The sequence below is a fragment of the Myotis lucifugus genome, unplaced genomic scaffold, assembly GCF_000147115.1.
Source record: "Myotis lucifugus unplaced genomic scaffold, Myoluc2.0 scaffold_463, whole genome shotgun sequence".
Taxonomy (NCBI): Eukaryota; Metazoa; Chordata; class Mammalia; order Chiroptera; family Vespertilionidae; genus Myotis; species Myotis lucifugus.
In genome coordinates, this window is record NW_005871511.1 from 334,350 (window position 1) to 342,990 (window position 8,641).

The window sequence follows — 8,641 nt, forward strand, 5'->3', positions numbered from 1 at the left end:
CATCCTGGAAATAAAGAAATAAAATTCTTTATTTAAAGACAAATTTGACCTTGCAGATAAAAAGAGCAAAGGAATCCACTAAAAACTAGTAGATGCAATAAACAAGTTGCATGCAGTGTTCAAAGCATAAGGTTGATATACAAAAATTAATTGTACAGGGTGAGGCAAAAGTAGGCTTACAGTTGTAAGTATGTGAAATACAGAGTTCATTCTTGTATTATTATTTATTGTGTTATTTCCCATATGAACTGTAAACCTATTTTTGTCCCAACCTGTATTTCTATATACTAAAAATGAACAATCTAAAACTGAAATTAAGAAATCTATTCCATTGATAAAAACATCTAAAACAAACCCTAAAATATTTAGGAATACCTTAAAAAGAGAAGTGAAAAACTTGTACACTGAAATCTATAAAATATCATCGAAAGATATTAAAGAAGCCTTCAATAAATGAAAAGATATCCCATGTTCATGGGTTGGAAGATATAATATCATTAAGATGGCAACACTCCCTGAATTTTCTACAGATTTAACCCGATCCCTTCCAGCTTCTTTCTAGAAAGAGATCCTAAAATTCATATGGAAATGCCAAAGACACAGAGCAGCCATAACAATCTTGAAAAACAAGAACAAAGTTGAAAAATATACTTCTCAAAATTTACTACAAAGCTAAAATAATTAAGGCTGTGATATTGGCATAAGGAAGACATATGGATCAATGAAATAAAAACGAGAGCCTAAAAATAAGCCCGTATGTTTATGGCCAATCAATTTTTAACAAGGTGCCAAGAAATTTTAAAAAGAATAGTCTTTACAACAGATGGTGCTGGGACAACTGGATATCCACATGCAAACAACAACAAAAAGTAAAGAAACTGGATGACTACCACATACTGCACATAAAAATTAGCTCAAAACTCATCGCCTATATATATGAGCTAAAATCACGAAACTCCTAGAAGAAAACACAGAAGTAATTAGTTCTTTGTAAACATGGATTAGGCACTGATTTCTTAGATATGACCCCTAAAGCACCGCAATAAAAAAAATTTTTGATATATTAAATGTAATCAAAATTTACAACTTTGTGCTTCAAACGACACCATCAAGAAAGTGAAAAGCAACTCAGAGACAGGGAGAAAATATTTGCAAATCATAAATCCAAGAACGAGCTTATATCCAGAATATATAAAGGCCTATTACAACTCAATGACAAAAGAAAAACATCACAATTTTAAAATAGGCAAAGAATTTGAATAGACACTTCTCCAAAGAAATATACAAGTGGACAAAATAGCACATGAAAGTATGTTCAACACTCTTAGTCATTAGGAAAATGCAAATTAAAACTACAATGAGATAGTACTATACACTAATTAAAAAGGATAAAATTGCAAAGTCTAGCCATTCAAGTGTTTGCAAGTGTGCAGAACAAGTAGAACTCTCATATTCAAATCGTGGCAATATAAAATGGTTTGACAGTTTCTTAACTTAAACATACATCTACCATATGATCTAGACATTCAATTCCTTGAGTAAATATACTCAAGGAAAAAGAAATCATATATCCACATAAAGACGTGTACACTGCTGTTCATAGCAGCTCTATTTGAAATAGTAAAAAGCTATCATCTCCATCATCAAGTGAGTAAACACATTATATAAAATCTATACAATGAAATACTACTCCGCAATCGGGGAATAACCCATCTGTGGATTGATGTCTTTCCACCAGTGCTAGTAGATTTTCCAGTACTAAAAATCTTCATTCTCTTTTTAAATATTGCTTTGCCTATTCTCAATGTATTAGACTTTCTCACTATAATTTCTCATTCTGATCATTCTAATTTCCATGTCTCTTAATTTTTCTCTTTTCCATTTGTCTTTTTGAGCTGCATTCTGAATGATTTATTCTGACCTATATTCTAGTTCACTGATTCTTGGGGTTTGCCTAATTGCCTAATCAGTGGTTAAACTCAATAAATGAATTTTGATTTTTTTTATTACTGCATTTTTTATGAATAGCAATTACACTGTTCTTTTTTAACCAGCTCTGTATCTCTGTCACTTTTAAGCCTTCTGCTCCCTGCATCTATTTTTTAAACTTGTCTGTTATATGTGTAAAATAGCCCGTTGTAGTTGCTTTAATAATCTGTGACTGGTAATTCCAATACATAAGGCTTTTATAAGCTTACTTCTAATTGCCTGTTGTTTCTGCTGATTCTTGCTCAGGTTGTCTTATTCCCTTGTGTACTTGGGTTATCTTTGACAATAAATTATTCACTGACTTCAAAACTTTAAATCAAAGGTGACAGTATACTCCTACAGAGAATATTTGCATTTGCTTACAGATGATTTTAACTTCATGCTTTCACCAATAACCCAATTTTCAAATGGGCAAAGGATGTGAATAGACATTTCTTCAAAGAAGATGGACAAATGGCCAATAAACACATGAGAAGTTCTCAACATTATTAGTCATTAGGGAAATGCAAACCAGAAACACAATGTGGTACCACTTGACGCACACTACGATGGATCTAGTAAAAAGGACAGATACAGCGTTGGCAAGGGTGTGCGGAAACTGGAACCCTCATACGTTGTTGGTGGGAATGAAAAACGGTGCAGCTGCTCTGGAAAAACAATTTGGTAGCTGGTGACGGATGGAGACTTGACTTGGAGTGCTGAACACACAATACAGTGTACAGATGACGCGCTGTAGAATTGTGCACCTGAAACCTGTATACTTTTGTTAACCAGTGTCACCCCAAACCCCAGTAAATTCAATTAAAAGGAAAAAAGCAATTCTGAGGAATTGGAAGAAATTCAACGTTTGAAAATAAAATTAAGTGGAAATTTTAAGGAATTAATAAAAGAAAAACAGTTTGGTAGTGCCCCTAAAACTTAAACACAGAGTTACCATATGACCCAGGAATTCCACTCCTAAATATACCTATGAATTGAAAAATTTATTTCCACACAAATGTTCATAGCACATTACTCATACAGTAATAGCCAAAAAGTAGATACAACCCAACTGTCCATTACTAATGACTAGAAAAACAAAATGTAGTATATTTATACAATGGAATATTATTCAGGTATAAAAAGGAATAAAGTACAGATTCATGCTACAACATGAAGAAACCTCAAAAACATTACACTAAGTCAGTGGTTCTCAACCTGTGGGCCGCGACCCCTTTGGCGGTCGAACGACCCTTTCACAGGGGTCGCCTAAGACCATACTGCATATCAGATATTTACATTATGATTCATAACAGTAGCAGCATTACAGTTATGAAGTAGCAACGAAAATAATTTTATGGTTGGGTCACACCATGAGGAACTGTATTTAAAGGGCCAGAAGGTTGAGAACCACTGCACTATGTGAACAAAGAAAGAAACAAAAGACCACATATTGTATGATTTCATTCATATGAGATGCCCAGAATAAGCAAATCCAGAGACAGGATGTAGATTCGTGACTGCCTGGGGCTTGGGGGCAGGGAAGCAGTGAGTGACTGCTAATGGGTACATGGTTTCTTACCACAGTGATGAAAATGTTTTGCAATTAGATAGTGATGATGGTTGCACAACTTTGTGGGTAGAAAACCCACTAAATTGTACACTTTTCTGGCCTGAGTTTTATAGTATGGACATTATATCTCCCCAAAACATGAATTTTAAAAATTCACATTTTGACATTTGTTATGACCACCACTGGGATGCAAATTTCTCCCATGGTCTGGTGGTTGCATTTCCTAAGGACGGGCTTCTTACTCCTCTGATTTACTTGGCATCAAGGCAACTTTCACTGCAGATCCTTGAAGGAGGTAGACTGAATTTTCATCCCTTACATGATAGCACAGACATCTGGGATCCCAGAATTATGGGCAGACAGTCTCTGGTTAGTGAACCTTGACTGAGCCCTGTGCTGACTTCTAAGTATGCCTCCCATCCTGCAAATCCACCAAGTTCTTACTCAAAGCCAATCAAGTTGTCCCGCCTTCAACACCCCCTCCCACCTCCACCTTCCCTGGAGTTCAGCAAACACCCTCTTTAGTCTCTCAGAGTTTCAGCTTTCTCTTAGATTTTGACATATCAATTCCTAACTACCATTTAATTTTTTTTAATACAGCATTCTTGGCTATTTCCAGTAAGAACGTTTTCCCAAATATCTTAACTATATCCCCCAAAGTGAAAATCCTGTATTTGCTTTTCAAGTTAAAAGTTAACTCTAATGAGTTAGGACAGGATTTGCAAAAACTAAAGACAGTCTGATAGCCTAACTTCAGCATTACTTGTGAGGTTGGGGGACTACTGTAGAGATACTTAAGACTTAAATAACACATCATACTACAATAAAAAGTTTTAAAAGCAGCATGGGTGGGTGATTTGTTCTCCTAGGTAGCGAGGCTCTTTATAAAACTAAAGTAAATAAGATTGCAGCAAAGATACACAAAGAAACCTAAGGGGAAAAAAACCAGCAGGAACATACACACATATGGAAACTTGACAGAGGACACAGATCAATAAAAGGAAAAACAGAGTATTCAATTAAAAAATACTGGTCAAAAGATTAGCCACATGGCAAAAAATAAAAAATAAGTAAACTAGATTCCCCCACTTCACATCATACAAAAACCATGTATAATCACACGATTAAGGACATAAATATGAACAGCAACATTTTAAAGCTTTTAGAAGAAAATATCAGACTATATCTTTATGACCTCAGAGAAAGAAAAGATGTGTTAAACAAGATGCCAAAAGTACTAACCATAAGGAGAAAGATGACATATTCAACTGCATTAAACTATTGAATATGCGCATCAAAAACCACTATAAAGAAAGTAGGAAGACAGGTTACTTACCAGGAAAAAGATATTTGTCACATGTACAACTGACAAGGGATTAGTACCCAGAATCTATAATAATAAAAGCGTAATATGCTAATTAGACAAGACAAAGCTGGGGCTGCGAGGGAAGCCCAGGTCCTGGGTGCCAGAGGGAAGCTGGTGCTGGCAGCCAGGGGAAGGAAAGCCTATTCTTGCACGAATTTCATGCATCGGGCCTCTAGTGTATATATAAAGAATATACATATAAAGAGACTTCTAGAAATCAATTTTTTAAAGATTTTTAAAAACAAAACAAACTAAGCAAAAGACCTATATGGATGTCCCGTAGAAGAGGAATTATAAAAGGATCAACATCATTAGTAATTAAGGAAATAGAAATTAAACTCCCAATGGGGTACCATTTCTCACCCACCAGATTGTTGAAAAGAAAAAAAATCAGGTAAGTACAAATACTGTACAAACTGTACATTGTCTCAATGTGGTTGAGAAAGGGAACAAAGCAAACACTTAACACACTGGGAGTGTAAACTGGTACAGCCACTTTATAAAACAATTCAGTATTATCTAGCAAAACTGAAGAGCCACAACTCCACTCCTAGGCAAAAAGCTAGGGAAATTCTTGTGGGTGGACACAGAGACATGAATTAGAACGGTAATAACAAGTCAGCTTTTAATGACAAAAAATAAAAATTAAATTTAAAAAAGACCGCTGAAAAGTCGCCCAAATCTCGATGAACAGGAGGATGGATAAAACAGAGGTAGAGTCATACAATGAATGACATACAGCAATAAAAAGTAAACAAACACATCCACATGGATGAATCTCACAAATGTGTGCCCCCCAAAAGTGAAAGAATAGACAACTAAATAATACATCAGGGAGCGTGGAAAGAGAGAGACAATCAGGGATAAAGATACAATCAGTTCTTCAAAAATATTGACTATGTATTATTTCTAAAGTATAATATGGGTACAGGGAATTTTATTTTATTTGTATTCTCTAAATCTGGGGGTGAAATTTCTCATTTAAAAATTAAGTAGAGCCATAACTGGTTTGGCTCAGTGGACAGACCGTCGGCCTGCGGACTCAAGGGTCCCAGGTTCAATTCTGGTCAAGGGCGTGTACCTTGGTTGCAGCACATACCCAGTAGGGAGTGTGCAGGAGGCAGCTGATCGATGTTTCTAACTCTCTATCCCTCTCCCTTTCTCTCTGTAAAATAATCAATAAAATATATTTTTTTAAAATTAAGTAGATACATGGCTGTGGTAGAAAATTTAGAGGACTATAAGAAGAAAATAAAAATATCAATAATTCCATCATTCTGAAATGACTACAATATTTAAAAGAAATAAAGACAACTGACCCTTGAACAACACCAGTTTTGAATGGCATGAGTTCACTTATACATGGATTTTTTTCAATAATACTGTAATGTATTTTCCTTGTGATTTCCTTCATAACATTTTTTCTATCTACTTTAATATAAGAATACAGTATCTAATACACATAACATTCATGTGTTTGTTAATTTACTGTTTATGTTATCAATAAGGCAACAGTAGGCTATTCGCAGTTAAGTTGTGGAGGGGTCAAATTTATATCTGGATTTTTAACTGCATGAGAGGTGGGCACTGCTAAGCCCCACTTTGTTCATGGGTTAACTGTATATTTCTTCTTAAATGATGTGTTTTCTTCCACTCTCTTTTTTTATTTACTCTTCTTTATAGCTTTATTGAGGTACAATGGACTTACAATAAATTGCACATATTTAAAATGGACAATTAAATGAGTCAGACATTATGTATACACTGATGAAAGCATCTTCACAATCAAGAAAATGAATACATCCACCCCCCCCCCAACTTTTCCTCATGCCCCTTTTCAACCCATTCCCCCTCACTTTCCCTTGTCCCTCTCCCCAAGTAACCACTGATCTGTTTTCTGTACTTTACACTAATTGGCATTTTCTAGACTTTATCAGGTATATTTTGGGCATAATTTATGCATATATTTCACTTTAGATACTGCCAGGAAGTTCTGTAAAATGACTGTACCAATTCACCCTACTACCAGCAGAGTATGAGAGTTCCAGTTGCTCTACAACCTTGTAGACCAGCGGTTCTCAACCTGTGGGTCGCGACCCCTTTGGCAGTCGAACAACCCTTTCACAGGGGTCGCCTAAGACCATCCTGCATATCAGATATTTACATTACGATTCATAACAGTAGCAACATTACAGTTATGAAGTAGCAACGAAAAAAATTTTATGGTTGGGTCACAACATGAGGAACTGTATTTAAAGGGCCAGAAGGTTGAGAACCACTGTTGTAGACCCTTGATTATTGGCCTTTTCCATTTTAACCATTTTTTTGCATATTCCCAAGTAAGATACATATAAAACTACTTGTCTGAATAACAAAAAAATTAAACGTTCAATGGAGATTGAAGTCATTACAAAGAAATTTTAATCAAAGAGCATTTTCTCTTGAATGCATAATAATTATTGAAGCAAAGGCCCTAACTGCTGTATACCTCATGGATTCTGATTTAGTAAAACCATGATTTCTCCATAAGAATTTTAGAAGAGTCACTGAGATATACATGAAAGAGTCACATGAGTTAAAAGTAAGTTGGGCAGCCCGCCTGGCATGGCTCAGTGGTCGAGTGTTGATCTGTGAACCGAAAGGTTACAGTTAGATTCCTGGTCAGGCCACATGTCCGAGTTGTGGGCTCCATCCCCAGTAGGGGGCGTGCAGGAGGCAGCTGATCAATGATTCTCTCTCATCATTGATGTTTCTCTCTCTCTCTCCCCTCTCCCTTCCTCTATGAAATCAGTAATATTTTTTAAAAAGTAAGTTGGGCAAAGGAGGGGGAAATGGGGGACATCTGTAACACTGTCAACAATAACATTTTTTAAAAAGTAAGTTGGGAGTATCCATGTACTCAGGTGAAATACTACCCAATAGTTGGCTACAATATGACTTGAACACTGGTAACAGCACTTGAACCCAACAGACCAAAATACCACCAAAATAGCGCTCAGCATTTGAAATAAAACAGGTTCTTATAAACACTGTAGTTCTATCAATGTGCTCAGCTACTTGTTTTCAGCTTTTGCTACTTGGCCATGAGAGAGGAACAATGCTGTGAGAGACTCTTTAACATAAAGGTATTTTCCTTCTATTCTTCCCAATCTGACTATAAACTGCCTTCTCCCACTCTGTCACTTAGAATCTTTGTTTCTCAAAGTAAGGACTCACTACCCTCTATCTTTATTTCTTCATCTTCTATTTACTCCTCAAATTCATTCAAATTTGGCTTCCATCCAAATCATTTCACTTAAACTATGTTTGCTGAGATCGGTGACCCCCTCCTTATTAGCAAAGCCAATGGGCACTTTATCAGCTCCTATCTTCCTGATTCTTCTGACTCATTTGACTCTGAGATTCCTCTCATTAAGCCTCTTCCCTCTCCCGGTTTCTATGACGCCTCTGTCGCTAGTTTCACTCCTTCCCTGAGGGCTCCTCGTTTCCTTCACTGTGCCTACCTGTCACTTAAATATCGGTACGTCCCATCCTCGATCTCCCTCCCTTCTTACTCTGCTTACTTGAATGGTTTCTTCCACTCTCACAGAATTAACATCCACCATCCAGATGCTTCCAACTTCTACAACTCTGCTCCTGACTGCAGAAAATCCCCACACCAATATATTAAAACTAGAGGCCCGATGCACATAATTCGTGCAAGGGGCTCGGCCCTCACAGCCCCGGCTTCGACC